General features: G+C 46.6%; 1 protein-coding gene across 3 annotated transcripts in view; it reads right to left on the bottom strand.

Moving 5' to 3' along the window:
* The window catches only part of Spred2 (sprouty related EVH1 domain containing 2), a 117685-nt gene that overhangs the window by 32953 nt on the left and 72128 nt on the right, over positions 1–12604 (bottom strand). The gene's annotated exons all lie outside the window — the stretch shown is intronic.

The following is a 12604-nucleotide window of genomic DNA, read 5'->3' as shown; positions in this document are numbered from 1 at the left end:
GACTGAGAACGCTGGGCGTGGGCTGGCGAGGCGGCTCAGCAGGCAGAGGCGCTTGTCACCAAGGCTGACAAAGCAGAACACCATACCCCGGATCCACGCGAAGGGCAGCGCTGGCCCCCTCAAGGTGCCCGAGGTGTGGAGAGCTTCGGTTCCCACCCCAGCCATTTCCTGTGGCACTGAGCCCATCGTGCCCTTGAAGAATATTTGACAGAGCGTACTGTGTGTCGGAAAGTAAGTTACAGCTCCCAGGAATTGCTATAGTTTCCGGAATTGCTTACAAACATATAATCAAGGAGGACTAGGGTACAAGCAGTCAGCACCTCTTGTAGCATTGGCGGACCTCGTCAGTTTCTGAGAGCATTACTTTGAGTTTCATTTTCTTTACAAAAGGAAGACGGCATCCACCCTGCTGGTTAAAGGCAGTGACGAGGGCCGTAAGTCAGAGCCACAGTGGCTTGGGAAGCTGCAGCTCACTGCTTTTGCCGGGAAGGCTGGCTGTAATCGCAAAGGCAGGTCTTTAAACTGCAGCAGTCCTGCCCACTGAAGAGTAGTAAGTTTGTACAGCGTGGGCCTTGCCAGCTGTCAGGCACCCGAGGGTCAGCATCTGAGACCACCAGTCTCAACGGCAGATGGGCTCAGAAAAGCCAGGGTGGATGGCACTGAGCACACCCCCAGAGGGGAAAGTTCCGCTGCCGCCCGTGACCCCCTGCCCGCCCGCTCTTCCTTCAGGGACGGAGCCAATCTCATACCCCCATAAATCCTCCCCAGCACATCCCATGACCAGCCCATGGTATCTTTATCTCTCCATCACAGGACATACAGGCTCACTTCCTTCCAGCCCCTTCGCCCCTCCCCACACCCAGAGAGGGATTTGCCAAGGTCCCCGACTCCACTTCCCAGCCGAGCCAAAACACCAGCTTCTCCCGGAGCCAGGCACACTCACTTCATTTTAACCACACCCCCACGAGTCCTCTCTGTGCCTGCAGATTTATAAAGGCGCTTAGATTTCACCAAGTTGCCCATATATGTGTATGTTTATATGATGTATGCCTTGTGAGTTCTGTAAAATTAATCAGCAGGACACTGTGGCAAAGGCAAATGTGTTGAGAAGCCAAACGTGCTGGTTATCGTCCATTGGTGCTGCTTTTCCAGTGCTTGTCTTAAGTATCAGTTACTTAAGAATTCATAAAAGATGACCTTAAAAAAAGCCTATATTCTGAACTTGATGGGAGAGAAAAGTTATCCATGTGGTTTTACACACAGCAGTTACATGTCTTTCTGCTCTGCACAACCATCCAGGGCAGAGAGCGCCGGCTCTGCATGCCTACTTACGTACATAGGACACAGGGTCTCTAGATTAACGACTTAAGCAGATACCATGTGTACGGTTAGTTGTTAGCCTATGATGGAAAACAGTGTTAAGCCTCTGGACGATTCAGTTGCAAAGATGCCATTTCTGGCAGGGTTAGTAAGTCTGGGGGAGCAGTAGCTCTCCTGTTAGACACCCACAGCAGGTTCTGTGAAGGGGCCCCATCATCCCTTTCCGAATCCCTACTGTCGCCTCACTAGCGTTGGTTAGGGAAGCCGAAATGTGGGCTAAAAGACACTTCAGACAAAGGCTTGCTCAGCCGTGAAGCTGACTACAAAATGGAGTTCAAGAGCCATTTATGAAATAACCCTGCCCCAATATCAGGGAGCAAAAGTACTTAGCTGGGATTCAGTGCCAAGGGACAGGCCTTTCTGAGAAAAAGCAGGCTCCTTGCCTGAGTTCCTACGCCTCTAAACCACTCCTGTTAGCCAATCACACCCACACAGAACTTCTGATCCACTGACTCCAGGGGTTCCAACACAGTTCTGAAAACTTTCATCTTCAGTATCCTCGTGGGCATTTTTTTTAATTGTGCAAAGTAAATTTTTAGAAATGGAATCCCCAGCCAGGCAGTGGTGGCTCATGCCTTTAATCCCAGCACTCGGGGGACAGGGGCAGCCAGATCTCTGGGAGTTCCAGGTCAGGCTCCAAAGCTACAGAGAAACCCTGATTTGGAAAACCAAAAATCAACCCCCCCCAAAAAAAAGAGAGAGAAAAAGAAATGGAGCCCTCAAATCTAAAATGGTATCTTAAAAAATGTGTGCATCAAGAGCTCCTTCACCCAATTAGGTCAAGAGGTCTTGCTTATAGTGTAGGGAGCCCAGGCCCTCTGGGGTGCAGGTTGAGTTTCATCCTTTGCTTCAAACTGGGTCAAGAATCTATGAATCTAAACCATAGAAAACATTCAATGAAATTCCCTTGTAGCTGGGCACTGATAGCACACACCTTTGGTACCAGCACTCAGGAAGCAGAGGCAGGTGGATCTCTGTGAGTTCGAGGCCAGCCTGGTCTACAGAGAGAGTTCCAGGACAGCCAGAGTCACAAAACAAAGACAGTTTTGTTTTGTCAAAACTACCAAAAACAAACAAAAAGTGAACTTGGTTGCAGCGGTGCAGCAAGGCAATGTGCAGTGTTCCCAGTTTACACATGGAAGATGAGGTCAGAGCGTGTCCTCCTTGGCCCCCCCTCTCCACCACATACCTGCTCTTCTGAGCGTGCAAGCAGTCTCAGGGACTCACAGCACATTCTAACGCAAGCTCCTGTCCCGTCCCGTCCCCCAGTGTCATCAAAGCCACAGGCAGCACTACTGAGATCTGAGCAAACTGCTTCTGGCTATCAAACTGAATTCCGAAGCCTTCTTTAGAATGAACCCTATCAAATCAAGGTTCGTTAGAACACTAGGCTGTTAGGGCTTCCGTTTTCCTGTTGAAAATTTAATACAAAACCATATTTAAAAATAACTAGAAACTCGTGTCTTGCAGACTAATGCGGGTCCACCCATACTCACACTTATTCTAATCTGACCATACACTTTCAGGGCATCGAGAAGCCAGAGCGCTGCACATGCCAGCACATTCTCTTGCATGTGGCCTGGCCCTACAGATGTCCTGGGCTGTCCCAAGGTTGGGGTACCAGGCAGAGTACCACTCACCAGCCTGGTTTTCCCTTTTTCTTTGCTGCTAAGTGCTGTGGCCCATAATGGCCAAGTGGCGTCAATGAAGCCAAAGGGACAAAAACAGTGGCTGGAAAAGAACCCAGGGAGCTTTACAGAGACTGAAGATGCCTGGGGTGGGGGCGGGGGGCACACACACAGGGACCCTGTGAGTACTAATGGAGGCTCCTAAAGAGCATGAAGATCTATGGCCCAGACAGTTTGAGTTTTCTGTGAATCCCAGCAGCCCTCAGTCAGAGTGCCAGTCCCAGGAGTGAATCCACACGCGCCGAGCAGGGCAAGTGCGGTAGCAGTGTGGACTCACACCGGGGTCCCCTCAGGAAATGCTAGACTGGGCCACTTTGCAGCAGTTCACAGAGTTGCCTTAGTTAGCTTAGCTCCACTGTATTGCATTTAACAGGCAACTGTTCATTTCACACCTAAGCAAGTATCTTTCCTGCTCTGCCGTGCTGTCTCAGACCTTAACACGCTCTGGCCAGCAGAAAACGATGGTGAAGACCTGGCCCGGAGAGGACTGGTTAACAAAAGCACATTTCTTTTGCTGGGCAGTGGTGGTGCCCACCTGCCTTTAATCCTAGCCTCCCGGAGGCTGGGGTAGGTGGATCTCTGAGTTGGAGGCCAGCCTGGACTACAAAGAGAGTTAGTTCCTGGACAGCCAGGGCTACACACAGAAAGACTCTTGTCTTGAAAAACAGACAACAAAACCAAAAAGCAAAATGCCTCCTACCCAAAAAGGTCCATCTTCGATTCAGATAGACGCGCTGTCTGAGGCAGGTGACCTAAGATGCTCTTAGGTCACTCTGTGTCAGTGTGACCACCCCAAGCACCCTCCAGAGGTGATGGGAGACGGTAGCACTCTTCGGGTGACTCTTCCTGGCTTTTGTTTCTACTGCTTTATTGGGGGGGGGGCTTTCCTGAACATGCTGCATGCACAATCAGCAGGGGAGGGAGGCCTCTCTCTAGAACATTTGGAGAGTTTCCTCACTTTAATCATCTGTGCTGAAAGTTCATCTCTCCACCCCCAGGGGCCAGCCACAGGGAGCAGACACCCTGGGCACAGGCCTCTGCTCCCTTAAGTGGCCCTGGTCAGCCAAGGGTGACCTCTGTCCTTCAACGGTCACATCTCTCAGCTGTAGGCTGCAAACTGCACCTGTAGTTGTCACAGAGTTTGAAAACATTGGTTCCAGGAAGTTAAGCCTGTGATAGCTTCCCCCAGCAAGAACAGATCCATCAGATTCAAAAGCATGTGCAAACCACATTTTTAAAAATAGTAATTCAAGTTCTTATAAAAAAAAAACATGGTGGGGGCGCTGGAGAGATGCTCAGTGGTCAAGAGCATCACCCGCACCCACAGAGCAGCTCACAACTGCCTCTAACGCCATTCCCAGGGGGATTTGACACCCAGGGCAAAATACCAATGCACATAAAAAAATAATTAAGAAAAAAAAAGGAAAAGAAATTCTACATCAGGCTTCTGTCCAGCTGCAGGGCACTCTCCTCTACTCCACGCCTCCGGTGCTGTGACATTCTGGTCACTGGCCACAGTTTCTCCAAGACCACAAAAATGGCATGCATCTGTGGTGTCTGCCAGGATTATATGCATTATATGCAACTTGTAAAAATGCTAACACGGGTACTTTCAGGAAACAACAGAAATATTTTATTCTAATACTTTGTTGACATTCAAAATACCAACTGGAGGCAGCCCGGACTTTTTGTCCAAAAAAAAAATCACTAAAACATCAGGACTTTGACATCAGTAGTTTTGGAAATAGCTTTATTTAGTTTTTTTTTTTTTTTTTGAAAAACAAATGTGTCTAATTCTTACAGACTAAGGGGTTGAGCTTCAGAATGACTACTTGGAAAAAACTAGGGACAAGAGAGCCCTGGCAGATTAAGGGCCAAAGCTGAACTGAGTTTAGGTCTCTGTCTGCTCTGCCGAGTTCATAATTAAGCAAGATTTAAGGGATTTCCATCTCGAGACATACAAACTGACCAGCCCTGGAAAACAAAAAACAAACAAACAAAAAACCCAAAAACCCACTCTGAACGCAATCACGCTTTCCCTCGTTCTCTAGCAGGCTGTGTTCGAGGTCCATGTTTACACGTCAAGGTCAGTTAGCAGAGGCGCTGATCACTGAACGGAATGAGCCCCCACCACATTAAGCCACACCAGCCAATAAAACAAAACCACTTTTTAAAAACACAAACGGCAAAGGGAGTTGCTTGAAGTTAATAATCTCTAGCCCAGGACGGACCCACAGCCACCACCGAGCTTCTGAATCTCAGCCTTCTTGTCCTCGCTATCGGTGAAGGCAAAGGAAGCAGACTGTCAGCAGGGAACGGTCTGACACCCAGGGTGACGTCTAGGTCTGCACACTGTCTACTGCCCTGAAAAACCCTACTCCTGTCCCCTACACAGATGCGTGTATTCTCCCACAGTCAAAGGGTCAGGAAATAACTTTACCAGTTTTACCAAACTCAAAACCTACAAAATCTTTTACAGGCCAGTTCTTCTTAAGATCCCTTCCAAACAAAAGGTGATAATTTAGCCCACAGGAAGGAAGGAGCACCAAGGCCCACCCACAGGCGGGGTTTTTATGAGCCTCATTTTATATTCTAGACAGATCCACCATGGGGGGTGGGGTCCTTTCAGGTTAGTGATGCTACCTCCTTTACCAGGGAGGGAAAGATAAGCAGCAAATGAAACTTCAAGGTAGCTGCTCCCCAGTGGGGGTGGGGGAGGGGGAGGGGGAGGGGGAGGGTGGAATGTCTGCAGACCCTGGCTAGGAGGCAGCTCAGAGATGGTTAGGCCTCCAATCGAGTGGTGAAGAGATGCTAAACAAGTTAGTTACAGGCACCTTTTAGCTAGAACAGATCGGGAGCAAACTATATAGGACCCATCATTCAGCCGGAAAAGGGACTGTTTAAGGTTACTGACCCGGAGACAGAAAGCTCCCCGACACTGTTTACAAACAAGGGCTCTGTGTGGTGGGAAAAGTCTCCCCAGATTGGTGCTGTTGGGATCGTACGACTTACTGGCTTAGGTTACAACTGTGAAGGAATTCAAAGCGAAGAGAATTACTAATAGCACAACTCCAGGACAGAGCGACAGCTGGAGGGTGGGGCCGGACGTCTTGGCGGTTTCTCCTGAACAGAGGTCATTCCATTTGGGATTTATTAGCATAACTAGACCTGTCTATCCTGTAACAAACCCCTTCTCACAATTGGGTGTGACAGTCCAAGTCTACTACTGAGCCACAGCCTCTTCCTAGGCGGGGGAGGGGGAGCAAGAGCCAAAGGGCTTTTGAGGTCTCTTTTCAACTTTTGGATTAAAAAAAAAACTGGCTTTACAGTCCTTTAGTGTTGCCAAGGGCTTCAGCAAACACATGCTACTGAAACATCCTGCAGAAACAGAAAACTTCTGGTAGTAAGATGCAACAGAATACCTTTAATAGAAAAAGACCAGAAGCACCAAGACCCATGACCACAAAAAAAAAAAAAAACAAAAAAAACTGGTCCTTCACTTCCCCATTAGAGTTACTACAAAATCATAAAATCCCCAGAGCAAGGCATGTTTACTGAAATCTTTTGAAAAGGAAGAAAAAACGCCTGGATCTGTAGCTCAGTGGTGGGGTGCTCACAGGACTCACAAGAACAAAGCCAGAGTTCAACCCTTAGTTTTATGTGTGTGTGTGTGTAAGAAAAGCATGAAAACTAGTTTTAAAATAAATTTAATAAGCTGCATGTGTTGACACATGCCTGTAAGTGGGAGGTAGAGAGAGGGTCTTTTTTTAAAAGGCAGGGTCTTACTTTATATATGTGTGTGTGTGTGTATACATATATGTATGTGTGTGTATACATATACAAACATTATGTGTATGTGTGTGTGTTCTGAGTTGGCCTGGAACTCCATATGTAGACCAGGCTAACCTTGAATTCGCTGAGATCCACCTGACACTAATTCCCAGGTGCTGGCACTACAGGCATGTGCCACCACACCTGGCACACATGAGAGGTTCCTGGAAGTCAGCATAATAAAAGCCATCACTGTGGGCAACACTTTAGTATCAAAAGAAAGAATAACGAGGTGTTTAGTAGCATGACGCCAGTCAGCCTCCAACTCAGTTTATCCAAGGGTGTGTTCTTGACAGCAGAGCTCAGCACACATCACCACTGGTCTCGCTCTTATCATCTTTTTAAGATTAAAATTTTTATGTGTGAGTGTGTGTGTGTGTGTGTGTGTATGGATGTGTGTGAGAGTGAGTGTGTATGTGTGTGTGAGTGTGTGTAGGTCAGGACAGCCCGTAGTCATCACTTCTTCCCTTTCTGCTGTGCGAGTGTGTGAGTGTGTATGTGTGTGAGAGTGTGTGAGTGTGTATGAGTGTGTATGTGTGTGAGAGTGTGTGAATGTGTATGTGTGTGTGAGAGTGTGTGAGTGTGTATGGATGTGTGTGAGGGTGTGTGTGTGTGTGTAGGTCAGGACAGCTCGTAGTCATCCCTTCTTCCCTTTCTGCCGTGTGGGCTCCAGGAATGGAAATGAGGTCTGGCAGCAAGTGCCTGTTTATCTATCAGCCATCTCTCTGGCCTTCAGCCTGGTTCTCCAGGACAGTCACAATTCCTAAGGCACCACAAATGAGCCACCCTGCATCCAGCAATTTCCTCCAGTGAGGAGGTCTATAAGGAAGTTCTGGAGACTAAAGAGGCTGGAATAAACACAACGTGATGCAAGATGGTACATCTTATGTCTGCACACAACCAACCTTGACATTTATTAAGTGGCAAATCCCTGTAGTATTCACAATAAGCTTTGGCAATGATCTAAATACCTGTCCATCCCATCCAGAGGTGAATGGCTAAACAATGTAGCGATGTACCCAGTGGATTATTATTCAGCCTTAAAGAAGGGAATCTACATGGGATGAACTTCGAGAAAGCTAAATTAAAAAAGCTGCCCCCCTCAAGACAAACCACCGTACTTATTCATTCATTCATCCTATTTATACTGTTATCTAAGTGCCTTGGTAAAAGCCATGGGAGCAGAGCAGGATGGTGGCTGCTCTGGGGTGAGGAAGAGGGGGGCAGGGAAGAGTCAATTATCATGCCTGGAGTTTTGGTTTTGCTACACAAAATGTTCTAGAGATCTAGAAAGCACATAAACCAGCTGCTGTGCTATACACACTAACAAGTAGCTGACCGGATAAAGCAAGTTTGGGGGTTGAGAAGCGTTTATTTGCATGTATGTGGGGAGGGGTGTTCACGTGCCACAATGCATGTGTGGTCAAAGGACAGCCCCACAGGTCATTCTCGTCCCTCTAGGGCCTGGGTCTTCAGGCTCTCGGCGCCTCTACTCGAAGAGCCATCCCAATGGCCCTGCATCCTGGGTTTTGCCCAATGAAAAGAGGGTTCACTGAGGAACAGTCCCAGTCTTTAAGGAGTGGACATCAACCACTGTGACAAAGGAAACAATTACCACACCCACAGGACCTTCTCCAGGAGCCGGATTCCAAAGCCAGCGTCAATGCCAAGGCCAAGGCCGCCTTTGCTCTGCTCTTTCCTGGGCACACAACCTGAACTCAAGTAGTGACTTTATTGACAGAAAAATGGCTTCTCTTACACAATCATGTCAAAGATTAGAACCCTGAAGCAGAACTGTATGCCTCGACTGTGAGCACTAACAAATTCCTCTAAGCTCCTAGACAAAAAACATTGTTAAAAAACAACTTACTTTTATTTTATCACTATGAGTGAATGACTGCATGCATGTATGTATGATTACCACATGCATGTATACCACATGTATGCCTTGTCTCCACAGAGGGTATCTGATCCCCTGGAGGAACTAGAGTTACAAGAGGTTGTGAGTTGCCATGTGGGTGCTGGGAACAGAACCTGGGTCATCGGTAAGAGCACACAGAGCTCTAGACCACTGAGCCATCTCCCCAGACTTGACAATAGTGTTCATAATGAACACTTAACATGTCTATAATGCTATCTACAGACACCTCCCCCCCAGGACATTTGTATGATTAGAGCCTTTTTTATTACTTCTGATCTCAGTTTTAAAGATTACTAGACACAATTACAAGAGCTTTCTAAACACTTGCATTTTTTCTTCTCCATAGGAGTTTAGCTGCGTTTTTAATATTACTCAAGGCATGAAAAAAAATTGGGACTGGCTTGATTTTTCTTTGGAACAAGTTCCTGCCAGATTCTGCACACTGCAGCTCTTTGGCGACGTGATGAGAACACATGCCCACCCACAGACACTAACTTTGCTCACTCCCCTCCCCCAGCAGCCCCTATGACACACGCTGCTCATGCTTATTCAAGAGGCCCAGTCAAGCAGCAGGACCCATGGGGCCAGAGCAATGGCAGGCAAGGAAGGGAAGAAGTGTTTAAACAAGAGGAGGGGAGGGAGGGAGGGAGGCAGAAGAAGATGGAGGGAGGAAGAGAGAAACAATTTCTATTTACAGCTGTACGCACTAACACTGAAAACAATGCAGCTATCTCGAGCTGAATTTGAAGACAGTGTCTCACTGAAATTCCTTCACCATCGCCTCTGAAGACAGAGTCCCAGCGCCACGCTCAAGAGGGTGGAGCAAGGAAGGCTCCACTTGCAATCCAAGCCCAAAGCTCTTTCAGAGAGCTGAGGTACCAGTCTTCGATGTGCCCATACCCACCAAGACAAACTGGGGCGGGGGGGGGTCAATGCAACAGACTGCCAGCAAACTTCTACCTGAGAGAATGCCCAGGAGAACCAGCAGTCCACAGTGGCTACTTAGGAGCGGGTATGTACCCCACTTATACTTGCTTCAGAGTGGAGCTTGTGTCCTAGGAAACCCACACTATCTATGCTTGTCTCTCTGAGCTGCACAGAAAAACCACAATTTCCAAATAATGGCGTGGATTTGCCTACAAGGTGTGTGTGCAGGACATTTGCTCCAGATGTAGGACACGTGTGACAACACACACAGGCAAGGCACAGGTGGATCCAGGCATGCTCTCAGCACGCACACACACGCACACATGTGCAACAGCAGGGGCAGACTGCACACTGAAGAAGAGGACTTCTAAAGCACATGGGTATTTTTAAACGTTGGCAGCCGGTCTACAGTGATCTTAAAACAGCTTGTTTTTATGAGGCAGCTACTGAGTTCACATAGCTTTAAGTGTGAATATGACTTTAATAGATCCTAAAAAGAGGAGGGGGCGTCTTCCAACCAGGAAAGACTAGGAAGCTGTCTGTCCCACTAAGATACCTCGGACACTGTGATCTCTTAGAATAAACCCTCTCCCTGACTGCCACACCTCCTTAGAAACTGTGGGGAAAGAACATCTTTTGTCCACAGTTATGTCACTGTCGCTTGACTTGCTTAGAAAACATGGCCACCAAAACCACCATCAAGTTCAGCAACCCGACAGGACAGAGCGGAGCCTGTGTGTCACCTGCTCGTGCACGCAACTGCCCCGCACACACGTGCCTCTCAACAGGGCAGCAAGCAGCAAGCTCAATCAGTATCCACGACTACATCAAAGCCAAATGATAAGACCTTTGATGCTGGCCGTGGCTTTGTATTCTCAGACTCTAAGGGCCATGATTGCCCCAAGGGGTGGCTCATGGCACTTGAATAGCAGCTCTGGGGACAGCAGCCACAGCTCACGGGCAGAGCTCAGAGATCTGGAAGAACTGGACAGCAGCATCTGGGCTATGAGCAAAGAATGGGGAAAATGGGATTATCTCCATAGAAAACACCAGTAAGTCAAGAGATCTAAAAGAACTGTTCAGAGCTTAGAGATATTTTCTGAAAGCAGGCCTTGAGAGTGTGTGTGTGTGAGTGAGTGAGTGTGAGTGTGTGTGTGACATAACTGAACCTTATGTTTCTGTGAACTTAAAGAAGATGAGCTATTCTTCTGCAAGACAGAAAAAAGAATTCTATGAGACACAGTCTCATTGTGTAGCCTTGGCCAGCATGGAACTTGTTATGTAGACCAGGTTGACCTTGAACTCATACTGTAGCCCAGGCTGACCTAGAGTTTACAATGTTGAAATTGCACCCATACTTGATGAACTTTTGACAAAGTGAACCCCAAACTAAGTAAGGCTTTCACTAACCCTAGAGGACCTCATTCACTCTAAGGTTACCAAAAATATCAACTCTGGTCAAGTTAACATGTTTGAAGAAGCCTCCCCAATCCTGAATCAAAATCCTCATGAGAAGGAAAAAGGATCTCACTTTGAATCTGAAATATTTTAATATCCCCAAATGCTATTATTAAATGTGTACTATATATACATATACGCACATATGTACACAAAAATAAGCACTACAGATGTGGGCAGGGAAATTCTTAGCCAGACCCCCACATACTCCAAACACTATTCCTCATTATTGTCCTTGACCATAATTAGCAAGCTACAGCATAACAGGTGGCTTTCATTTATAGACTGCAAAATTAATGAAATTTAAAGGCAGTCTGTTTTGAAAAACAAGCTGCTCATTGTTAAAAAGAAAGAAAGAAAAGGCACACCTTACAAACAATATACCAAGAAAACTCCTTCCAAAATATATGAATTTCTGAATGTGCTGAAACCAATAAATGAAATATATACCAAGAGTTTAAAATACATATACCTCAAAAAAAAAAAAGCATGACATTATTATAGGCTCTACAATAAAGAAAACAGGAAGAGAGCCCACCTTGTGCTCCAGCCTGCTGGTAACTCCAGATTTGTTTGAAAGTCTCCAAGTGACAGCAGGATTTACACCACAGAGGAAGCTGTGCCACCAGCGCCAGCCTAGGCAAATCTATGAGCAGCAGTATAACAGGTCCTAAGCCAACCAATGTGGTCAAGCTGACCAGCAAGGCAGACATAACACAGATACAAATTAACTATAGCAACTGTCCCTAAAAGTAGGACTTAAAAAAAAGTCCTTTAAAAATATGAGGAGACACTTGAATAGTCTTGTCAACACACGCAGGAATGTTTAATACGCTCAAATAAACAAGGCATGTGCCTTCACTAGCTGGCATTGTTTAAATTTAGTGAGTAGAGAAAGAGAAGTTCGGACAGGCAGCCACAGCCACCCAATTATGTGGAATGATCCTTCAGGTCATGTGGAAGCTATAATTAAATGTTGCTTCCAAATCCCCACTCCCTTTTCCTCTACCTTGGAAAAGTTAATGGATGGATTCAGTATGAGCAAATTGTGATCTGCACAAAATAAACATATTCACTCAGGAGGGGGGATAAAGGGTTTGGTTTTTTTGTTTTTTTGCATGAAGCCACACATTTGGTCGGGGGTGACAAAAGGACCGATACCAAAAGATATAAAGATATTCCTCATTAAAGTCTAGATAATATCCTTTGGCTGTCCCCTCTGCTTATTCATTGTTTCAACATTCTAGCTACCCACCTAGGTTTGCTGTTCCTGCAAGATGTTTGCAAGCAGCGCTTTTAAAACTTATTAATATAAGATGATGCATTGAAGCCATTTTTATCTGAATCTCTAAGGAGATTCACAGTGAGTGAATAGAAACTCTGCTCACCAGAAGATCAG

This window comes from Mesocricetus auratus, unplaced genomic scaffold (genome assembly GCF_017639785.1).
Source record: "Mesocricetus auratus isolate SY011 unplaced genomic scaffold, BCM_Maur_2.0 Super-Scaffold_100029, whole genome shotgun sequence".
In the NCBI taxonomy this organism is placed as follows: Eukaryota; Metazoa; Chordata; class Mammalia; order Rodentia; family Cricetidae; genus Mesocricetus; species Mesocricetus auratus.
This window is presented reverse-complemented; position numbering and strand designations above follow the sequence as displayed.